At 38.2% G+C, this 25,342-nt stretch overlaps 1 protein-coding gene across 7 annotated transcripts in view; it reads right to left on the bottom strand.

The window, feature by feature from the left end:
• The window catches only part of DOP1A (DOP1 leucine zipper like protein A), a 108,720-nt gene extending 84,023 nt beyond the window's left edge, over positions 1–24,697 (bottom strand). For all 7 annotated transcript variants that reach the window (XM_050788087.1, XM_050788091.1, XM_050788090.1 and 4 more), the window contains exon 1: positions 24,565–24,697. The gene's annotated coding sequence lies outside the window, so the exon portion shown is untranslated. The remainder of the gene's footprint in view (positions 1–24,564) is intronic.
• Positions 24,698–25,342: the final 645 nt, after the last annotated feature.

Below are 25,342 nucleotides of genomic sequence, written 5' to 3'. Positions count from 1 at the left end.
ACTCATTATAAACCTGACACTCTGTACTTCCCTAATCCGATCCAATCTCCCATGCTCTTACTGTTGTCTCAACTTTCAAATGGTATACACTCTAGGAAACTTCAGATATGTGCTCAACAGATCATTAGCCTTTCCTCTGCACATCCTGTCACCTTCTAGTCTTAATGATGTCATTCCTTTGCTTAAAACCCATCAATGGTTTTCCTCAAAGCTTGTCCTGTCACCTTCTAGTCTTAATTATTCTCTGAGGACAAGACCTCTTCTAACCTTACAGTGTACTTACTAAATACCAAGAACTGTTCGAGTGCTTTGTGAATTTTAATTAATCCCAGTTGATCCTTTGTAGTAGGCACTATTACTCACATTTACAAGTAAGGAAACTGAAAGACAGAAATGATATGCGATACAGCTAGTAAATGGAAGAGGTAGGGATTTAAACATAAGCAATTTGGCTTTAGAGTCCTAACTCTTAGTCATTACTCTTCACTTTCATGGAGGCTGTTTTCCTTCTCATACCTATCCTACCTTAGGGGTAAAGAGTGTGGAATCTTCCTCTTTATACTTATCTGACAAAACTCCAATCCTGGTTAAAAGACATGTTTTGTTTGTTTGTTTGTTTTTAGCCTGAACACGAGCAACACTGGAGGAAAAATCATACAATTAGGTTGACTTGAGTTGAGAAGTACAAACTTCAAATAGGTACTCAACACTATCCTAACCCACTCTGTGTTTCCTTAGTAAACTTACGCTCTTGACACAACTATTTCATAACTTCTCTTCTCAAAATCCTAATACTGTCTTCCCTCTATCATTGCTAAAGATCTAGTTTCAAACTTAAGAAAATGGAAGCAAAAAGAATATTCTTACCTTCCCTCCAACAAATCTGTAACCTATCTTCAACTATACCCATATTCTCTACTTTTCTTCCCATTATGAAGGACAAAGGACCTTCCTCCCATTAAAGGCCTCCCTCTTGCTGTGTTCTGAATCTGGTCTCCTCTTGCCTTCCCAAGGACTATTAGCTCAGGCTCCTTCAATACTGTCAGTTTCTTTTCCTGCCTACAGCCTAAAGTCTACCCCCCGAATCTCTCATGGTCTAAAACTAAAAACCCATAGCCCTTCCTTGACCCCCACAGGCTCTCTGGCTGCCAACTCATTTCTCTATTCTCTCACAGCAAAACCTGAAAGATTTCTCTATATTTGCTATTTTTTTCCTTATCTTTTATTCACTCTTCAGACTACTTGAAATGCATTCTGGACTGTCCCTCCAGGAAAAAAACCCGTATAAAAATCACCCATAATGTGCTTTAACCAAAGCCAAAGGTCACTTCTGTAGCTCCTCATTTTATTCAACTCAGCAGTATTCAATACTTTGTTTTTGGCTTCCAGGACTCTTCCCTCTGAAGGTATGTTATCTCTTAGCCTCTCTTTTTCAGTTTATGTTGGCTTCTCTTTTCTATTCAATTTTAAATGCTGAGGTACAGCTGACCCTTGAAAAACATGCATTTGAGTTGCATGGGTCCATTTCTTTGTGGATTTTCTTCCACTTCTACCACCTACACAAGACAGCAAGACCAACCTCTCTTCTTTCTCCTCCTATTCCTCTGCCTACTCACAGTGAAGACAATGAGGTTCATGAAGATCTTTGTGATGATCCACTTCCACTTAATGAATAGTACATGTATTTTCTCTTATGATTTTCTTACTATTTTATTTTCTCTAGCTTATTTTATTGTAAGAATACAGCATATTACACATATAACCTACAAAATGTGTTAATCAACCATTTATGTTACCAGTAAGGCTTCCAGTCTAGAGAAGGTTATTAGTAGTGAAGTTTTTGGGGAGTCAAAAATTATATGTGGATTTTCGATTCATGGGTCAGTCCTACTTCAAGGTTCAATCAGGAACCCTCCTCTCTTCTCTCCCTTTAGGTTATCTCCTCTTGTCCTATAGCTCCGATAGCATCTGTTAACTTATGTGTCCTAAATCTATACCCGCCACTTTTCCTCTTCTATTATTCTAACCAGTTATAGCCCACTCCAGCACACCACTGATTCCTGCTTCTATTCTTGAGTCTGCATAATTCATCCTCCACAGAGAAGCCAGAGACACATTATGTCATTCCTTTGCTTCAAATTTGTCAATGGCTGGGTGCCGTGGCTCACGCCTGTAATTCCAGTACTTTGGGAGACTGAGGTGGATGGATCATTTGAGGTCAGGAGTTCAAGACCAGCCTGGCTAACATGGTGAAACCCCACCTCTACTAAAAAATACAAAAATTAGCAGGGTGTGGTAGTGGACGCCTGTAGTCCCAGCTACTTGGGAGGCTGAGGCAGGAGAATCACTTGAACCTGGGAAGTGGAGGTTGCAGTGAGCCAAGATTGTGCCACTGCACTCCAGGTTGGGCAACAGAGCGAGACTCTGTCTCAAAATAAAATAAAATAAAATACTTCAAAAACTCATCAATGGTTTTCCTAAAAGCTTGTCCTGTCACCCTCTAGTCTTAACTATTCTCTGAGGATAAGACCTCTTCTGATGTAGCAGAAACAGCAGCATCTTAGCTATACCCTAAATACAAATATTCTAATACAAAGCTTAGAATAATATCCAAACTCAAATACACCAAAATTTTTTGCATTGTAGGCATTTTGTTCTTGCTATTCTCTACATTTGAAATCTCTTAGGTCAACTCTATGTGACAAATTTCTTCCCATTCTCCAGTAATATCAAACCCTAACAAAAGCTCTTTCTGATCAGTCTAAGTAGCCTGCCTGGGGCCAAACTCTTACTAAGTACCCTATAACATAACATTATTTCCTTGCTAGCATTTGTTACAGTTTGAAATTTTCCTATTTGTTTGCTTGTTTCTTGTCTATCATCTCTCATGGAATGTAAATACTATGAAGTCAATAGCCTTATCTTACTTGTTCATACCTGCATTGGCAGTCCCATAATAGTGGCTGATAAATAGTACGGCCTCAAATATAATCTGAATAAATGAATTAATCTATCAATGACAATACAGTTAAACCATCTTAGTTTGTTTTCTCTGAGAAAAGCTTTGTAGAAAAAAAATAAAAAGCAGAACTACAGTTCTATTTCTTAACTGGTATATTCACACTTGACCTTACTCTCCTCAAATACAGAATACATTCACATGGCTATTAAGTGCTTTAAAAAACAGAAAGATTGCCTAAGAACATCTATAAAAATGCACCATATCCGGTTACACTTTTAAAAAACTGGCTTAGTTTAATCTGTATTAAACATAACTATCTAAATGTGAATGAAGTCATTCCAGCCCTGTGAAACGAGATTTTTAAAAAATCCTATTTAGGCTGGGTGCAGTGGATCATGCCTGTAATCCCAGCACTTTCGGAGGCCAAGGCAGGCAGATCACTTGAGGCCAGGAGTTCGAGACCAGCCTGGCCAACATGGTGAAACAGTCTCTACTGAAAAAAAAAAAAACCAAAAATGAGCCAGGTGTAGTGGTGCGTGCCTGTAATCCCAGCCTCTTGGGTGGCTGAGGCACAAGAATCGCTTGACCCCAGGACGTAGAGGCTGCAGTGAGCCAAGATGGCACCACTGTACTCCAGCCTGGGCTTAAGAGCGAGACTCTGTCTCAAAAAAAATAAAATAAATAAAATAAAAAGCTACTTAAGTATGTTACTCCCAGACGTCGAAGTCAAATCTTTCCAAATTAATTAGATGCAAATCTCTAGCTGGAGAAAAATTTGGAAAAAGTTTTATTATACTTTATGTACTTATTTACAGTCATGCACCGCTTGATGAGAATATGTTTTGAGATGTGTTGTTGGGTGATTTAGTTATTGCGTGAACATTCATAGAACACGCTTAAACAGACCTATTGGTAAACCCTACTACACATCCTGGCTATATGGTATAACCTACTGCTCCTAGGCTGCAAACCTGTATAGCATGTTATATACTGAATACTGTAGGCAACTGTAACACAACAGTATTTCTGTACCTAAAAATAGAAAAGTACAGTAAAAATACAGTATTAAAACCTTATGGGACCACTGTTACACAGGTGGGCCATCACTGACTGAAATGCTATATGGCATATGACTATTTATATTTTCACTTTAGGTCTCAGAAAAACTATACAAATAAAAACCTAAGACACAAGAGATTAAAAAGCCCACAGATCTTCCAAGGTGACAGTGAAGCTGATTTAATTTTACAATTTTATTTTTTACCAAGTAAATATACACAAAATTATATACGTTATTAAAAATTGTCTCTGAATGCTATAAAATCAGATTCTTTCTCATTTCAAATTCCGTGATTTCTGGTACATATAGCAATATGAAAATCTTAATTTTAGAAAATACAAATCATAAGCACCATTTATAACCTGAAATGAGCCATTAGCAGGTAACTGGGATTCTACTTTAAGCATCAAATGGTAAATAGTCATAATAATAAACACTTAAACACATACCCTTGAGTTACAAAGGATCATCCTGTCTCCAAAGCACAGTAGCCAAATAAACATTTTCCACACATTATTCAAGATGATGATAATAATCACAGTTGATACTTACTTACAAATTACTCTGAGCCAGGCACTATGCCAAGCCCTTTCATGTGAATTATCTCATGTAATCTTCACAATACATCCATGAGGTAGATATACACATGAATCCATGTTCATATAAGGCAATTAGTGTTCAAGGTGCCACAGAGAATAAAAGGAAGAACCAGGAAGAACTCTAGCAGACTGACTCCTGGAATTGGCCCTTAATCGGTATCTTTCTGAACCTTTTTTTTTAAACCACAGGTCTTAATTCTCCTGCATGGCACATTCTACCTCTCCTCTCTCATTAATCTTTTTCAAAAAACTTTTCTGGCTATATAGATTTTTTAGATACTGTACTTTAAAAAAACACACTATAATAATGTAAATACATATGTTATTCTTCCTAGACCTTGAATGAAGCACAGGGACCAAAGCTCACCTCAAAATATCCCAAGTGGTTCACCACTCAGTACTGATAGTGTTTAAAATATAAGACAAAAATGATCATAATTCTCATATAGAAGTGTTTATTTTTGGTTGTTATGCATGAAAGAGTGGGTTTTTGGCCAGGCATGGTGGCTCACGCCTGTAATCCGAGCACTTTAGGAGGCTGAGGCGGGTGGACCACCTGAGGTCAGGAGTTTGAGACCAGCTTGGCCAACACAGTGAAACCCCATCTGTAGTAAAAATACAAAAATTAGCTGGGTGTGGTGGCAGGCACCTGTAATCCCAGCTACTTGGGAGGCTGAGGCAGGAGAACTACTTGAACCCAGTGGGCGGAAGTTGCAGTGAGTGGAGATCGCACCACTGCACTCCAGCCTGGGTGACAGAGGAAAACTAGGTCTCAAAAAAAAAAAAAAAAAAAAAAAAAAAGGTGGGTTTAAAAAAATATAGTTTATTTTAAATTGACAGATAAAATTGTATTATGTACAATATTTTGAAGTATATATACACTGTGTAATGGTTAAATGTAGCTAATTAACACATGCATTGCCTCAAATAGTTGTCATTTTTGTGGTGAGAACACTTACTACTCTTTGCATTTTCCAAGAATATATCACCATTAACCATAGTCACCATGCTGTACAACAGATTTCTTGAACTTATTCCTCTTAACTGTATATCCTTTGACTGACATTATTCCATCCTGTCATTTTCTCAAACCACCCCAGCCACTGGTAACCACCATTCTATTCTCTACTTCTATGGGATATACTTTTTAGGTTTTACATATTGGGTGAGATCATGCAACACTTCTCTTTCTGTGCTTGGCTTATTTCACTTAACACAGTGTCCTCTAGGTTCATCCATGTTATTGCAAAGAACAGAATTTTGCTTTTTGATACCTGAATAGCATTCCACCATGTATATAAACCATATTTTCTTTGCCCCTTCATCTGGTGATGGACCCCTAGGTTGACTCCATATCTTGGCTAATGTGAATACTGCTGTTTATGTGCAGTTATCTCTTTGACATACTGATTTCATTTCCTTTGGATATATACTCAGTAGTGGGATTACAGGATCAGGTAGTTCTATTTTTTCATTTTTTGAGGACCCTCCATACTGTTTTCCATAATGGCTATACTAATTTACATTCCCACAAACAGTGTGTTCCCTTTTCTCCACATCCTCTCCAACACTTACCTTTTGTCTTTTTGATAATAGCAATTCTAACAGGAGTGAGATGATACCTCATTGTAGTTTTGATTTGCATTTACCTGACGATTAGTGACATTAAGCCTTTTTTCATATACCTGTTGGCCATTTACATCTTCCTTTGGGAAATGTCTATTCAGGTCTTTTGCACATTTAAAAACCAAGTTGTTTACTTGCTATTGAGTTGAGTTCCTTATATATTTTAGATATTAACCCCTTATCAGATGTATGGTGTGCAAATATTTTCTCCTATCCGGTAAGCAGGTTGTCTCTTTACTTTGCTGTGTGGAAGCTTTTTAATTTGACATAACCCCATTTGTCTATTTTTGCTTTTGTTGCCTGTGCTTTTAAGGTCATGGCGCAGATCAATGTCACATAGCTTTTCTTGTTTTCTCCTAGTAGTTTCATAATTTCAAGTCCTACTTTTTTTTTTAACCCAAGTTAATTTTTTGTATATGGTGAGAGATAAGGGTCTAATTTTCTTCTGCAGTTTATCCAGTTTTCCCAACATGATTTACTGAAGAGAATGTCCTTACCCCATTGTGTATTACTGTCCCCTTTGTCAAAAACCAGTTGGTTGTCGGGCTGGGCGTGGTGGCTCACCCCTGTAAACCCAGCACTTTGGGAAGCTGAGGTGGGTGGATCACTTGAGGCCAGGAGTTGGAGACCAGCCTGGCCAACATGGTAAAACCTTGTCTCTATTAAAAATACAAAAATTAGCCAGGCATGGTGGTGCATGCCTGTAATCCCAGCTACTCAGGAGGATCACTTGAACCTGCAGGCAGAGGCCACAGTGAGGTGAGATCGCACCACTGCACCCCAGCCTGGGCAACAGAGCGAGACTCTGTCTCAAAAAACAAACAAACAGTTGTTTGTAAATGTGTGGAATTATTTCTGGGCTCTCTATTCTGTTCCATTAGTCAATGTGTCTGTTCTTATGCCAGTTCCATGTTATTTTGGTTACAATAGCTTTGTAGTATATTATGAAGTCAGGTAGTATGACACCTCCAGCTTTGTTTTTTGTTCAAGATGACTTTGGTTATTTGGGGTCTTTTGTGGTTCCACATGAATTTTAGGATTTCCTTTTTTCTATTTCTGTGAAGAATGTCACCGGTATTTTGATAGGAATTGTATTGAATCTATAGATTGTTTTGGGTGACACAGACATTATAAAACAGGGATTTAAATTCAATAAATGGCCATGGTGGAACTATATACAAGGGGAACTATATACAGAACATAGAAGACAAGAATCTATTCCTCCCTAGAAAATAATTCCTAAGAGGCAAAAATGCTCTGATGTGGGATGAAATACTAGAGAGGTACTGCAGGTTGGGTTACACATCCTAAAACAGTATTACAGATGTGGCTGTCTCCAAATTTAGGATGTCCAGGGCTGACGACAAGATTCTTGTTGGACTAGGAGTAAGATTTAGTGCACAAATTCTATTATTAAGCACCTAGGGATGCTTTATAGGACCTACTAAAGACAGGTTTTTTTCTCTTGGCAAAGGGAGATATAATTCCTGAGAGTTATTAGTTATGAGGGGACAAAATGATAGTTCAGAAAACAAATATATCCAAGAAGTTTCCCTTATTTTGATGAAACCTGTGAACGTCACTGATAGTTTAATATTCTGGTTTAGTCATTTATCATTGTATTAACCATATCTATAGAAAGAAGTAGTTGTGTGGATAATCTAAAACAGAATTCCAAACAATTAAATTTTGCTTTTAGGATGTACCTGCTTTTTTCAAACATATCTTTCTAATGTTTCGTTTTTCTTAACATTAAAACGTTTGATTTCCCTGTGTATACATTGATTGGGTAGGGGAAAATGAAACAAACATTTTAGATGGCAAGGGAAAAAAATCAGCCTAAGAGTAAATATCAAAATAGTACACTTAAAGAACATCCAAATTATCTAGATTGAACACATTCTGTTTTGCTTTTATTAATAGTTTGGAAGCAGCAAGAAAACATGGCTTATTTTTTATATATAGCAGAAGGTAAGACATGAGAATAATGATAAAAATGAATGCATTGCTATTCAGAATGATTAGGGAGGTGAAACACGAGATGAGGAATAACTGTTAACTATCCCACCGTGTTTTTCCAGCTTATTTGAAACATCACTTTTCATCAGAAAGTATCTTTCTCAAAGTATCTTTATTTGTAGCTATCATTCTTCATTTAATAATGACTGACAATAATTTTGCTTAAGCTTTTACATATGCTAAAACATACTACTAGAAATATAGTAAAATAAGCAAAAATAATTTTTATAGCATAATTAAACCCATATTAAGTTAATCAAATCATTTGCAAAATAAAATCTATTTAAAAATTAGTAATTTAACAATGTTTTCAGCATTTAAAAAATAAATCGTATGCTATTAACTTGTAGAGTTGGATTTTAAAATAAAGACTGGTTTTTACATAAGTTAACATAACAATGCCATACTATACATACTACCCAAACGTTTTTCTATACTTCCTAGTGTGTTCCAATTTAACTAAGTATCTGTAAACAAATTTTAATCACAGCCAGTAGAAAAAAAATTTTCCCATTAAAAAAAAATCCCATGGAATTTTAACATTTATTTTTTATTTGCACATTTTATTAAGACCGTTCCAAAAGTAAAATCATAAGAAAAAGCACACATGCAAAAATTCACTGAGATGCAAATTCAATCATGCCTATGTATTTAAAGGATAAGATCAAAATATTACATAGGAAGTCACCAACACTTTAGCTGAGTACTTTTATTTAAAGATGCCTTTTAAAAAAAAGGTTCATGCTGAACACAGACCATGCATGTATATGTACACATCAGTTTCTAAAATCTATGAAAGAATGGTGACAGACAGTAGCCTTGAACAAGGGTTAACTCCCTTGATGGGCAAAGGAAAGAAAACTAGAATTAATTTTGAGGATATCAAGATACTTTGCAGAGAAAAATGGAGTACAGCATACAGCAGACCTTCCCCCAGCTCCTGTAACCCTTCAGTGTTCATCCCCTCTCACGTCTTAAGGTTAAGATAACAAAACAAAAATATTAATAATGCTCATCATGAAAGAACAAAATAACTTTGCTGAGGTGTTAACTCTGTAAGAGAGAATTAACTCCAGATATTTTTGTAGATTCTGAAGCATGTAATAGAATGAGAACCAAAATAAGGTATTGCTTAATTATTGTAAAACCTTTATTCAGAATCTCTACAAAAAATAGGCACCCTCCAAAATACTGATAAACCATAAACTGTTACTACACCTCTCCTCACTTTCCATTTCATAGTACCTCTGTTGTCAGAATCACTCCAATACAAGAAATGCTGAAAAGTCTGTCAAGCACTGCTATAATTTTCTGAATTTCCTTTTTATCCTTCATTACTGTCAACAGCACATCATCTTCCTAATTACACAAGTTTGTACTTGTGCAATTTCATTTTGGAGTAGTTTTAATAAAGTCTACAAATGTGCAATTTTCAGAATGGTCTTTTTTTTATTCACGCCTCCGATTTTATATCTGAATTATGTCAACAACCTATTTTCACTACCTTCACCTTCTCCAAGAGCCAATTAATTGTACACAGGAAAAAGCAGGTGGAACATGTTCCCTGCTGAAGCTCAGAAAAGTACATTTGATAATCCCTGGAAAGCACTTTAGCTCAGTGTTAACTTAGCACATAAGAAGTGCTCTTATTATTGCTATAATTGTGACATTCATTTTCTTAGACATGAAATCCAAGCTGTTAGCCATATAATTAAAGTCTTCATAAAGTAGACCCATTCCTTCAATCTTATTCACACGTCTGTCCCAGCTAAGCAAAACCTAGGCAGTTGCCCACTGTTCAAGACTTGCTCCCTCCCATCTCAGTGCCTTTACGTATGTTATTAATTTTGTGGATAGAATTTAATTTTCTATTAAATTATACTCAAACTCAAAATGCTATGCCTCAACCCCTTTGACCTGCCTAATTTTTAAATCAGTATCTTTTTCAATATTCAGAATAAGCTTGTCCAACCCACAGCCCAGAACAGTTTTGAATGTGGCCCAAGAAATTCGTAAACTTTCTTAAAACATTATGAGATTTATCCATGAACTTTTTTAGCTTATCAGCTATAGTTAAGCATTAGTGTATTTTATGTGTGGCCCAAGACAATTCTTCCAATGTGGCCCAGGGAAGCCAAAAGTTTGGACACCGCTGATTTAGAAACATGGCTTACATGACAGTATAAAATGTAAAAAATGTACATACGCTTCATGTTTCTAAAAGTTTAAAGTCCTTTTTATTTTTTTGAGACAAGGTCTCATTCTATCACCCAGTCTGGAAAGCAGTGGCACAATCATGGCTCACTGAAGTCTCTAACTCCTGGGCTCAAACAATCTTCCTGCCTTAGCCTCCTGAGTAGCCAGGATTACAGGTGGGTGCCAACATGCCTAGCTAATTAAAAAAAATTTTTTTTTTTGTAGACAGGGTCTTATTTTCTTGCCCAGGTTGGTCTTGAACTTGTGGCCTCAAATGATACTCCTGCCCTGGCCTCCCAAAGTGCTGATTACAGGCATCAGCCACTGCGCTCAGCCTATAGTCCTTTTTAATTTTTTTTAAAGTATATAACATTTACCATCTTTTTTTAAAGGGGTCTTGCTATGTTGTCCACGCTAGTTTTGAACAACTGGGCTCAAGCAATCCTCTGGCCTTGGCCTCCCAAAAGTGTTGGGATTACAGGAATGAGTCACTGAGCCTGGGCAAAATTTACCATCTTAACCACTGAGTGTATAGTTCAGTAGTGTTAAGTACATTCATGTTGTGCAACCAATCTCCAGAACTTTTCATCTTGCAAACTGCAACTCTATATCCATTAAGCAACAATTCTATTTCCTGTTTTTACGAATTTGACTACTTTAGATACCTCATGTAAGGGGAACCATATAGTATGGGTCTTTTTATTATGACTGGCTTATTTCACTTAGCATAATATCCTCGAGATTCATCCACGTTGTAGCACGTGTCAGAATTTCCTTTCTTAAGGCTCAGTAATATTTCATTGTATGTAGATACTGTATTTTGTTTATCCATTAAACCATAGATACACACTTAGGTTGTTTCTACCTCTTGATTATCACGAATAGTGCTGCTATCAACATGGGTGTGCAAATTCCTCTTCAAGATCCTGCTTTCAGTTCTTTTGGATATATCCAAAAGTGGGATTGCTGAATTTACAGAGTAATTTTTAAACTTTTTTTGAGGAATGGCCATACTGTGTTCCACAGGGGCTGAACCATTTTACATTCCTACCAACAGTGCCCAACAAGTTTCTAATTTCCCTACATCCTTGTCAAAACTTTTTTTTTTTTTTAAATAGTAGCCATCTTAATGGGTGTAAGGTTAGGTATCTCCTTGTGGTTTTGATTTGCATTTATCTAATGATTAGTGATCTTCAACTTCTTTTTTTTTCCTTTTGAGATGGAGTCTTGCTCTGTCACCAGGCTGGAGTGCAGTGGTGCGATCTTGGCTCAACTGCAACCTTCACCTCCTGGATCCAAGCAATTCCCTTGCCTCAGCTTCCTGAGTAGCTGGGACTACAGGCGTGCACCACCACGCCCGGCTAATTTTTTGTATTTTAGTAGAGACGGGGTTTCACCATGTTGGCCAGGATGGTCTCAATCTCTTGACCTCATGATCCGCCTGCCTGGGCCTCTCAAAGTGCTGGGATTACAGGCATGAGCCACCACACCCAGCCTCAACATCTTTTCATATATTTGCTGGCCATTTATATATCATCTTTGGAAAAATGTCTATTTAAGTCTTTGGCCCATTTTAAAATTCAGTTATTCTTTTGTTGTTATTGAACTGTAAGAGTAGCTCTTTATATACTGGGTATTAGCCTCTTATCAAACACATGACTTACAAATATTTTCTCCCTTTCCATAGTTTGCTTTTTCACTCTCTTGTATTCTCTGAGGCACAAAAAGTTTTAAGATTAATACAATCCTATTTTTTATTTTTGCTTTTATTGTCTGTGCTTTTGCTGTCATATCCAAGAAATTGCCAAAGTCAATGTCATAAAGCTTTTCTCCTATGTTTTCTTCTAGGAGCTTTAAAGTTTTAGGTCTTATCTTTAGATCTTTAATCCATTTTGTGTCAATCTTTGTGTATGGTATAAGATATATAGCTTCATTTTTTGACATGGGGTTATCAGTTTTCCCAACACTATCTGGTGAAGAGGCCGTCCTTTCCTGACTGAGTCGTCTTGGCACCCCTGTCAAACACTGTTGGACCATATAAATTAGTGTTTATTTTGGGGCTTTCCATTCAATTTCATTGATCTATATGTCTGTCTTTTGCCAGTACCACACTCTTTTGATTACTATAGCTTTGTAATAATTTTTAAATGCACTTTTTGAGAGCCACTCTTTTATTCCTTCTGTCTGAAACATTAAATCCTAACTTGACCTGACAAGAACCTACTTATCCTTCAGGTCTCAGATTTTATCCCTTTTGGGAAGTCTTCCGGGACCATTACACCATCCCCATAACACTCACATACACACCTCCTTCCTGTGAACTACCACTACACACTATACTTCCTCTATCATAGAACTCAACTTGCTTTATTGCAACTAAACTGTGACTCCAGGGGTGGTAATCCCTATAATAGAGAGACCTCATCTGTCATTTTAGCTGTCAAATCTCCAGCTCCTAGAAAAATGCCTGACCCACGGTAAATAGTCAATAAACATTATAAAAATTGAACGACGAGGGGGGCGCCCAAGATGGCCGAATAGGAACAGCTCCAGCCTCCAGTTCCCAGCATGAGTGACACAGAAGACGGGTGACTTCTAAATTTTCAACCGAGGTGCAGACCAACACCTCACACTTCACATGGCGGGGTACAGCCCTGAGATGAAGGTTCCAGAGCAAGAATCAGACAGCAACACTTGCTGTATTCTATCTTCTGCAGCCTCCGTGGCTAATACCCAGGCAAACACGGTCTGGAGTGGACCTCAAGCAAACTCCAACAGATCTGCAGCTGAGGGTCCTGACTGTTACAAGGAAAACTAGCAAACAGAAAGGACACCCACACCAAAATCCCATCAATACGTCACCATCATCAAAGACCAAAGGCAGATAAAACCACAAAGATGGGGAAAAAGCAGGGCAGAAAAGCTGGAAATTCAAAAAAATCAGAGCTCATCTCCCCCTCCAAAGGAATGCAGCTCATCGCCAGCAATGGAACTAAAGCTGGATGGTGAATGACTTTGACAAGGTGAGAGAAGAAGACTTCAGTCGATCAAACTTCTCAGAGCTAAAGGAGGAACTACGTAATCAGCGGAAAGAAACTAAAAACCTTGAAAAAAGAATGGATGAATGGATAACTAGAATAATCAATGCAAAGAAGACCTTAAAAGAACTGACAGAGATGAAAACCATGACACGAGAACTACGTGACAAATGCACAAGCTTCAGTAACCGACTCGATCAACTGGAAGAAAGAGTATCAGTGACTAAAGATCAAATGAATGAAATGAAGTGAGAAGAGAAGTGTAGAGAAAAAACAGTAAAAAGAAATGAACAAAGCCTCCAAGAAATATGGAATTATGTGAAAAGACCAAATCTACGTCTGATTGGTGTGCCTGAAAGTGATGGGGAAAATGGAACCAAGTTGGAAAACACTCTGCAGGATATCATCCAGGAGAACTTCCCCAACCTAGTAAGGCAGGCCAACATTCAAATTCAGGAAATACAGAGACCGCCACAAAGATACTCCTCGAGAAGAGCAACTCCAAGACACATAATTATCAGATTAACCAAAGCTGAAATGAAGGAAAAAATGTTATGGGCAACCAGAGAGAAAGGTCGGGTTACCCACAAAGGGAAGCCCGTCAGACTAACAGCAGATCTCTCGGCAGAAACTCTCCAAGCCAGAAGAGACTGGGGGCCGATATTCAACATTCATAAAAGAATTTTCAATCCAGAATTTCATATTCAGCCAAACTAAGTTTCATCAGTGAAGGAGAAATAAAATCCTTTACAGACAAGCAAATGCCTGGAGACTTTGTCACCACCAGGCCTGCCCTACAAGAGATCCTGAAGGAAGCACTGAACATGGAAAGGAACAACCGGTACCAGCCACTGCAAAAGCATGGCAAACTATAAAGACCATTTAGGCTAGGAAGAAACTGCATCAACTAACGAGCAAAATAACCAGTTAATATCATAATGACAGGATCAAGTTCACACATAACAATATTAACCTTAAATGTAAATGGACTAAATCGTACAAGTAAAAGACATAGACTGGCAAATTGGATAAAGAGTCAAGACCCATCAGTTTGCTGTATTCAGGAGACCCATCTCACATGCAGAGACATACATAAGCTCAAAATAAAGGGATGGAGAAAGATCTACCAAGCAAATGGAGAACAAAAAAAAGCAGGGGTTGCAATACTAGTCTCTGATAGAACAGATTTTAAACCATCAAAGATCAAGAGACAAAGAAGGCCATTACATAATGGTAAAGGGATCAATTTATGAGGAAGAGCCAACTATCCTAAATATATATGCACTCAATACAGGAGCACCCAGATTCATAAAGCAAGTCCTTAGAGACTTACAAAGAGACTTAGACTCCCATACAATAATAATGGGAGACTTCAACACTCCATTGTCAACATTAGACAGATCAACGAGACAGAAAGTTAACAAGGATATCCAGGAATTGAACTCATCTCTGCAGCAAGCAGACCTAATAGACATCTATAGAACTCTCCACCCCAAATCAACAGAATATACATTCTTCTCAGCACCACATCGTACTTACTCCAAAATTGACCACATAGTTGGAAGTAAAGCACTCCTCAGCAAATGTACAAGAACAGAAATTATAACAAACTGTCTCTCAGACCACAGTGCAATCAAACTAGAACTCAGGACTAAGAAACTCAATCAAAACTGCTCAACTACATGGAAACTGAACAACTTGCTCCTGAATGACTACTGGGTACATAATGAAATGAAGGCAGAAATAAAGATGTTCTTTGAAACCAATGAGAACAAAGATACAACACACCAGAATCTCTGGGACACATTTAAAGCAGTGTGTAGAGGGAAATTTATAGCACTAAATGCCCACAAGAGAAAGCAGGAAGATCTAAAATTGACACTCTAACATCACAATTAAAAGAACTAGAGAAGCAAGAGCAAACACATTCAAAAGCTAGCAGAAGGCAAGAAATAACTAAGATCAGAGCAGAACTGAAGGAGATAGAGACACAAAAAACCCTCCAAAAAATCAATGAATCCAGGAGCTGGTTTTTTGAAAAGATCAACAAAATTGATAGACCACTAGCAAGACTAACAAAGAAGAAAAGAGAAGAATCAAACAGACGCAATAAAAAATGATAAAGGGGGTATCACCACCAACCCCACAGAAATACAAACTACCATCAGAGAATACTATAAACACCTCTACACAAATAAACTAGAAAACCTAGAAGAAATGAATAATTTCCTGGACTCTTACACTCTCCCAAGACTAAAGCAGGAAGAAACTGAATCCCTGAATAGACCAACAGCAGGCTCTGAAATTGAGGCAATAATTAATAGCCTACCAACCAAAAAAAGTCCAGGACCAGATGGATTCACAGCAGAATTCTACCAGAGGTACAAGGAGGAGCTGGTACCATTCCTTCTGAAATTATTCCAATCAACAGAAAAAGAGGGAATCCTCCCTAACTCATTTTATGAGACCAACATCATCCTGATACCAAAGCCTGGCAGAGACACAACAAAAAAAAAAGAGAATTTTAGACCAATATCCCTGATGTACATCGATGCAAAAATCCTCAATAAACTACTGGCAAACCAAACCCAGTAGCACATCAAAAAACTTATCCACCATGATCAAGTGGGCTTCATCCCTGGGATGCAAGGCTGGTTCAACATATGCAAATCAACAAACGTAATCCAGCATATAAACAGAACCAAAGACAAAAACCACATGATTATCTCAATAGATGCAGAAAAGGCCTTTGACAAAATTCAACAGCCCTTCATGCTAAAAACTCTCAATAAATTCGGTATTGACAGAATGTATCTCAAAATAATACTATAAAGACACATGCACACATATGTTTATTGCAGCACTATTCACAACTGCAAAGACTTGGAATCAACCCAAATGTCCACCATTGACAGACTGGATTAAGACAGTGTGGCACACATACACCACGGAATACTACACAGCCATAAAAAAGGATTAGTTCGTGTCCTTTGTAGGGACATGGATGCAGCTGGAAACCATCATTCTCAGCAAACTATTCCAAGAACAGAAAACCAAACACGGCATGTTCTCACTCATAGGTGGGAATTGAACAATGAGATCACTTGGACACAGAAAGGGGAACATCACACACTGGGGCCTATTGTGGGGAGCGGGGAGCGGGGAGAGATAGCAGTAGGAGATATACCTAACGTAAATGACGAGTTAATGGGTGCAGCACACCAACATGGCACATGTATACATATGTAACAAACCTGCACATTGTGCACATGTACCCTAGAACTTAAAGAATAATAATAATAAAAAAAGGAATGACAATAGAATATTCCCAGTTGGTAAAAATAATGAACTAATTCTATACACTGATTTTTAAAGTGCTAAGAGAGATTAACTAAAAGAAGCAAGGTACAGAATAGTGTTTATAATATGCTACCATTTATATTAAAAGATGGAAAATATATATGAATTTGCATACGTACAATATATATCTGAAGGAACAGACAACGAAACTAAACATTACTGCCTAGGAGACAGATGATAACTGGATGGATGAGGGCCCAGGAGAGGGAGTCTTTTCATTGTACAGATGTTCCTTGATTTATGGCTTATATCCACATAAACTCATCCTAAGTTGAAAATAGCAATAGTGAAAATGTATTTAACATTTCATTTAACATTGCTGGGCTCAAGCAATCCTCTGGCCTTGGCCTTCCAAAGTGTTGGGATTATAAAAATGAGCCACTGAGCCTGGCCAAAATTTACTATCTTAACCACTGAGCGTACAGTTCAGTAGTGTTAAGTATATTCACGTTGATGCACCATTATTTACATCATTGCTTAGCCTAGCCTACCTTAAATGTGCTCAGAGCATCTATATTAGCCTACATACAGTTGGGCAAAAATCACCCAATATAAAGCATCTTTTATAATAAAGCGTTGAATAGCTCATGTAATTTATTAAATACTATAACAGAAGGAGAAATCAAAATGGTTGTATGGACACTAGAAGTCCAGTTTTTACTGGATGTGTATCATTTTTGCACCAGTGTAAAGTTGAAAAATCCTAAAGTCAAACTACCATGATTTGGGGACTATCTGTATACTTCCTTATACTTTTAAAATCATGTGAATTATGCCCCGTTTATGGTAATAAAGGGTGAATGAATAATGTCCCTGAAGAACATGAAATAGCAACTCTGTAAAATGTGGGGTTTCCTCCTTTCATCTCATAATAAATAACAAAAAATAAATAAATAAAATCTGTATCTTAGGTGCTACATCTCAACTCAGAATCATACCCCCCTCCCAAAGGACCATGGAGACTAAGAATTTTGTCAAAGTGCTTGATTTGTTTGGCACATTAATTTTCAAGTGGCATTTTAAGTTCATCTTTGAATATTCTTTCCAAAATCATAATGAGCTGTACATATACTGCATATTGAGTAAATAGGTACTGTTTATGATTTAGATACATATTCACATACCAGCTTCTAACATGGGTTTCAATGATCCTCACTTCCTGATATTCATGCTGTTGTGCAATTCCTTATCACATGGAATTACTGCTGGCCTGTGAGAATAATCAATAGAACACTGCAGAAATAAAAGGCCATAATAGACACTGTAGCTCCCACTTTGATGTCTCTAGAATCACTTATTCTTGGGCAAGTTGGCCTCTATGTCATAGGGACACTCAAGCAGCCCTGTGAAGAGGCCCACATGGGGAGGAACTGCGTCTTTCCTCTAAAAGCCAGAAACAACTTGCCTGGCCAGTCCTGAGTGAGCCACTTTGGAAGTGGGTTCTCCAACTGCAATCAGACTGCAACCTCATAAAAAACTCAAGTCAGAACTCAAGCCAAATAACTTCCCTATCCCCTCTGACAAAAATTGTGTGAGATACTGTTTTAAATCACTACATTTTGAGATAATTTGGCATGTAGTAATAACAAAAGTTTATTCCCAAATAATATTTTCCTTTTTTCAATCACAATCCCTATAACTTAAAACATAATGAAAGTTATCGGCCGGGCGCGGTGGCTCAAGCCTGTAATCCCAGCACTTTGGGAGGCCGAGACGGGCGGATCATGAGGTCAGGAGATCGAGACCATCCTGGCTAACACGGTGAAACCCCGTCTCTACTAAAAATACAAGAAAATTAGCCGGGCGAGGTGGCGGGCGCCTGTAGTCCCAGCTACTCGGGAGGCTGAGGCAGGAGAATGGCGTGAACCCGGGGGAGCGGAGCTTGCAGTGAGCCGAGATCGCGCCACTGCACTCCAGCCTGGGGCACAGAGCAAGACTCCGCGTCAAAAAAAAAAAAAAAAAAGAAAGTTATCAGATTACATAAAACTAATTGGCAGCCTCAAGTTATGGAATCAGGTAGGTTTGGAGAACAGTGCTTTGAGGACAGCCTTCCAAAAAATGTCAGAGGCCATATTTTGTTTCTGGAACCCCACATTCAGGCTCAAAAGTGAACTGCTGGCCAGGTGCGGTGGCTCACACCTGTAATCCCAGCACTTTGGGAGGCCAATGGAGGCAGATCACCTGAGGTCAGGAGATAGAGACCAGCCTGGCCAACATGGCAAAACCCCGTTTCTATTTTAAAAATACAATAAAAATTAGCCGGGCGTGGTGGCCCGCTCCCGTAGTCCCAGCTACTTGGGAGGCTGACGCAGGAGAATCACTTGAACCCAGGAGGTGGAGGTTGTAGTGAGCTGAGATCACACCACTGCACTCCAGCCTGGGCAAAAGAGTGAGACTCTGTCTCAAAAGAAAAAAAAAAATGAACTGCTAATTGGTGGTAATGCTGTATATAATAAGGAAGTCATTCAAACACATATTTCTTCCAAAATGTCAGAGACTAACTTTAAAGCAAGTACTGTACTATGTTCTATTTTTTCACATGCCAGCAGGAGAAAAACCTCTCCAGGAAATTTTTAAACTGTTAAGCATGTATGGAAAAGCCACTGTGCCAGCTGCATCATGCTGAACGTAAGCAAAAAGCATAATCAGTGCTCTGTGATAGCATTTGGGGTATATAAGAAAATTCTAGCTATCTAGAATATTTGATAAAAATAACATATTCTAAAAGGTTTCAGGTAGCTGATAATTTACAGTAACTTGTCATAATATAACAGCACAATCAAAAGCAACTGAAAAATGTAGGGCTATTTACCTGTATAATTCAAAGGACTAACATTGCAGTGTTTTTATGATTTTCTGATTACAGTCAGCTGTCACTTCCAAATGATGACAGTTTACCTATACTGCTCCCTTTTTTTTACTGTAGAGAAGGAGGAAAGAAACCACTTGTTTGTGAAACAAAGGCTATGCATCCAAGATGGCTCTTTCCTTCCAATTTTTGAGGCTGTACCCCAGAACCTTAGATTAACAGGAATCTCACTCCAGCCTGGACTACAGAGCCCCGTCTCAAAACCAAAACCAAAACCCAGGAACCTGACCTTTTGGTGAGTAGCAAATGATTGTGTGTACTGATGAACTTATCACCACTTAGGTTAATTTTTTTTTTTTTGGAAACAGTTAACACCAAATGAAAGGGTCTATTTACCCAAGCTCTTCGTTCATGAACACAAAATAACAGCAAACTTTAGGCTCACGATATGGATATATGCCTATAAATAAATACAGTAACTTTAAATACAAGATATATTTTACAAAATAAGAGCAGGGAATTTATTTTCCAATCTGTTCATATGAAACTCCTTCCACAGGAGTAGAAGGTGTCATCTCAGAAGGAAAAAGTCTAGAAATGTCTTTGGCAGGATTAAAATATAAAAATATAGCTATATAAAACTTAAGCGACGAGAGAAAAAACTAAAGGAGATAGGAGATTATTTTAACTTTATTACCTCATCTACTCATACAGGAGCTTCGCCAGATAAACATTATATTAACATTTCATCACTCCTGAATCACTTTGTCACATAACAGGTTCCCACTTGTTTTCAGATTTAGATTTTAGATTCAAATGTTTATCTTAAGGCTAATGTACCCTAATAAGAGGTAACATCAGTAACATTCAGAACATTTCTGAAAAAATAAAGACATATATCTGATTCAAGAATATTATCTTTCTACTGTTTAAAGTAACTCTCTTTTTTACTATTTTTTTAGGTAACTGTAGTACACTTTTTAATTTACAATTAAGGCTTTGTTTCTCAATTACTGCACAGGTAAAATTCTAAGGAATTTTCAAGCACTGATTAACTTAGTATCTACAAAAATTTGGGCCACCAACTGGAGAGATGTGAGATGATTTTATTAGATCTGAGGGCAGAGCTAAGTGACACTGAATTAAACGAGAAGGGGCCAGGCATGGTGGCTCACGCCTATAATCACAGCATTTTGAGAGGCAGAGGCGAGTGGATCACCTGAGGTCGGGAGTTTCACACCAGCCTGACCAATATGGTGAAACCCTGTCCCTAGTAAAAATACAAAAATTAGTCCGGTGTGATGGTGGGTGCCTGTAATCCCAGGTAATCAGGAGGCTGAGGCAGGAGAATAGCTTGAATCCGGGAGGCAGAGGTTGCAGTGAGCTGAGATCACTCCACTGCACTCCAGCCTGGGTGACGGAGCGAGACTCCATTTCATTTAAAAAAAAAAAAAAAAAAGAGGTTATTTCCTCTTCATTCTCTTTCAGTTCCTCTGACTGCGTCAAGAAGAAAGTCTCAGTTTGGTGCAAACACCACTGAAATTCTTGCCAATCTCACTTTTAAACAAAGGGCAAGTTGAGGCTTAGAGCCTCCTGCAGGCAATAGTTTCTAGCTAGAAATTAAGAACACTTTGATTTTCATTATTTTTATGTATATGTCCACCTTCTGTTTATGATTTAAGTGCCACCTGCTTTTTACTCATAGTAATTTCAAGCTTCCTTTAAAATATTACTTTAATAATCACATTGATATAAATATTAATAAACAAACAGGAAGTATACCAAACAGGAAGATATGGCCAAAATTCTGAAGATGATATCACAACGACTGAAGTTTAGGAAATATTACATTAATCCATTTGGTCAACAAATAAGTGTCGGCTATACGTTCGCCACTGGGTTAGCCACCACAAAGAACGGAGAAGAATGTTAAAAAAAAAAAAATGTGAACAGGAAAGTCAGAAGAGGAGGAAATTAATTCAAAATGAGGTAATCAAAAAAAAGGTTCACAGGGTAGGCATTTGAGCTAGGTCTTAAAAGACAGGTATAATTTAGACACTCAGAAACAGGAGGACATTCTGAGAGTAAAAGTATAACAATATGTGCCTGAGTGGTGGCATCTTCCAAATCTTGATTGTGGTGGTAGTTACATGGGTGCATATATATCTACTAAAACTTATTGAAATGTACACTTAAATGAATACATCTGTGTATATAAATTTTTCCTTAACAAATCTGATACTGTATCATTGACCAATGCAATGAAAGGTCATTGAGATTAAAGGCTTGGATAGCTTGGAGAGGAGGAAGTAAATACCATAAATGAAAAAGGGAAACCGCCAATTAAAGACAAAGGGATCGTATTTTCACATAATTCTCAATAAAAACTGTTAGCTATTACACAAAAAATATTAGCTTAACATTTCTACTTAATAGTTTTATTTCAGGGAGATAATTTACCTGAAATAACACTTATCTGTTAAAATTACATGTTCTATTCCCACCTCTCTTATCCCCAAGCAAAACTGTGCATTAACAGCATTCCCGCTAAGAAAGTAACAAATAATGAACAGAATATCCACACTGGTTGGGTACTAGTGACACTTAACAGACTTTAGCAAAACAGTTTAAGATTGTGTTCAGCACACATCCTGTTTGTAAAGCAATTTAGAAATAACTGTCTCAGAATTTGTGTTTTAGCCTTTAGCTCTTTTCCATGATATAAGCTCTTAAAATTATGTAGTTATTACACAGTAAGTACATTTTGGGTGGCTTCTACCACAATTTCATTTTAGGAATTCATGACTATAAGGAGAAATCATCATAGCAGAAGTGATGCCATTATCAACAAGTCTTCACTTTTTGGAACTTTAAAATGCCATTTTGAATAAAATCAATAACTCCACTCCACCATAAAATAAAATTCAAAACATGAATTATAGTTTAAAAAAAAAAGTAACAAAAGCAGAATACGGTAACTCTTCTGCCAATAATTAAAGCATTAAGACTTACTCAGGGGAACTTAATTGTATTCTTATATTTTACTAAGATAAATATAATTCTTTTCTTATATAAGTGAGTTGCCACTAGATCTTCATGCTCCAAAAAGCTTAAAATGACAGCCAAAAAATAAGCCTAATGCATGGACCTTTACAGTTGAAGAGGACTCAGCTCAAGTACAGCAGTTTTTAAATTTATATTCTATGTAATTATATTCTAAGAGTTGTTAACCAATTGGCCATGAGAAAATAGATCAGGTAAGTTTGGGAATGCTAGGATAACCTGGAGATTTACATGTATCAGCATAACAGTAAAGGTTTTGAAGAGTCCTGCCTTTATAAGCAAAAAAGTTTAACCTAGCTTAACCCAGTGTGCTCCCAAGTTAATTGCCAACGAACACTGCTTTGGAGGAAGTAAGCCTATTAAATGGCTTTAGAACACTGTTCTGGGGGAAATACCAGTTTGGAAAACCCTGGTCTTTTCAAATTTCCTTAAACGATGACAAAACCGAAGCCCAGAGATCACACCTGGCTAGTAGCAGATTAAAGGACTTGAATCGGATCTCTTCATTCCTAGGCCAGAGCTCACTCCGTTACTTTAACTACAAAATAGGACTTCTTTGAATGTATACAATCAAACATTTAACTGACAGCACGTACCTTAAAGATATGGGTTATGGTGTCCCATTTTCTGGTTTGTGTATTAAATTGGGTGTTTTTAGTTCTTTCTTTCAGCACTAGGTCCCTAATAATCAAGCCCACGTGGAGATTTGCTACTGCTTAACAATTACAGAGAATGATTTAGTTATCAGTTTTGGCCGAAAGTAATCACTAAAATAAAGCATTCAGACTACTCGTGGTTTTAATTTACTCATAACTTCAGTCGGCCCACCTAAATCACTGTTATCTATCAGGTGGTGAGTTACTTAGTACATAATGCTGACATATGTTATTCACTGTAGACCATATTAATACCCAGAAACAAAATCAAAATGTAAGAACTTATGTCTGCACAGACAATGGCCAACAACATCAAAACAGATTTTTGTCTTTCTACAGTTCAGGGCCTATTTGTTAGACAAACAGTTTCCTACATTTTTGGTAATTATCATTTTTGTTGACTGCTTTAGCTGGAGTCGAAGTCATTTTCCCAATCTTTACATTTCTCAAACGCCATAGAACTCTAAGATAGTGTAAAAATGTTCAAACACAATGTACTTAGCTTAAGAAAAATAGTTGTGTGCCATTTCCCGCCCCCTCAGGGTACAAGAATGGAGGAGGCCCGAACAAGTGACTATTGTTATGTTGCAACTTTAAAAGGCTTGGGAATCAAAGGTGATAATTGTTAACAACTCCCGTTTGACTCTTCTGACTTCCTCTTAATAAACTTCGGTACTCCTTTCTAAGCCCCCTGGAGAACATGAACCATCGCGGGCCTACGTGTCTCCTCGATGCTAAAAGAACCCACCAGCCGAGAAAAAGGCACAACGACTGAATTCCTCCAACAAAGAGGGTACTCCGCGCGCCTCCATCGCACAGGTGCGACCTCTGCCCCAGCCTTGAGCACAGCTCCGCGCCAGCAAGGGAGGCTCGGGACCTGCCCCCGGCCCCGCCTCCAGCCTGCCTCACCTGGGGCCGCCCTCGCGCCTCTGCCCAGGCCAGGCCTTGGCCCCAGCTCTAGCCCTCTAGTCCCCGCGCAGCTCTCGACTCCCTGGAAACCAGAGGGCGGCCGACCAGTTTCGCGGCTTCTGGCGGGGCCGGAGCGGCAACACCCCCGACGCCACAGCAGTCAGACCCGCAAGGCGTCCCCGCGGCTCAGGACCTAGCCCGGCCAAGAAGGATGCTTAGAGCCGGCGACCAGCCTAGCGACCGCACTGGGGGCGGGGACACTTTTACCTGCTGCTGACTCGGCCGCTCCTAGCCGGCGCCGCTCTCCTGGCAACCACGGCAGCTACACGGAGACCCGGAGCCGAAGGGCCTAGTGACAGCTCCCAGCGTGCACCGCGCTCGCGCCCACGCCGGCGTCGACGTCTGCGGCCTTCGATCCCCGCCCCCGGTCGGCTTCCTGCCTCCCGGCGCTAGCTGTTGCCACAGCGCCCTCAAGTGGACTGTCGCTGGAAGCGGCCACGGCTACCAATTTCAGGAGTGGTTAGAAAGGGGGTTAGCAGATGTTTTCATTTGAAGGGATAATAGGAACTGAAAACAGCTTTTAAATATTATTGTAATAGTATCTCAGTATTTCATATGAGTAACCTGAGGCCCAGAGAGGTTAGGAGACTTGTGAAGTTAGGAGACAAATAGTTGGTGTCAGATTTGGAACTATTTTGAGTCTAGAGCTCTATCAATCATATCTAGTTACTCCAAGGTAAATTGCACCGTTTTGCAAACACCATGGGGTAAAAAAATGAAAGTTTTTGCAAATATGTAATATATAACAATCTTTTTGCTTATATATTTATAAATATATAACAATCTTTTAAGCTAACAAAACAATTATAAAGAGTAAGCTGTGCTAAGGAAGTTGTGTATTTCAATATAATGTGTCAATATTTAAGCATTCAATAGTCTCGGATATTAAAGGAGGAAGATATGAAGAGTTGAAATCATCATCCTTCAAATAAATGAATTACTTGAGACCAAACAGTAGTAAACTTCATTTTTTAAAGTGAGTTGT

This window comes from Macaca thibetana, chromosome 4 (genome assembly GCF_024542745.1).
Source record: "Macaca thibetana thibetana isolate TM-01 chromosome 4, ASM2454274v1, whole genome shotgun sequence".
Taxonomy (NCBI): Eukaryota; Metazoa; Chordata; class Mammalia; order Primates; family Cercopithecidae; genus Macaca; species Macaca thibetana.
This window is presented reverse-complemented; position numbering and strand designations above follow the sequence as displayed.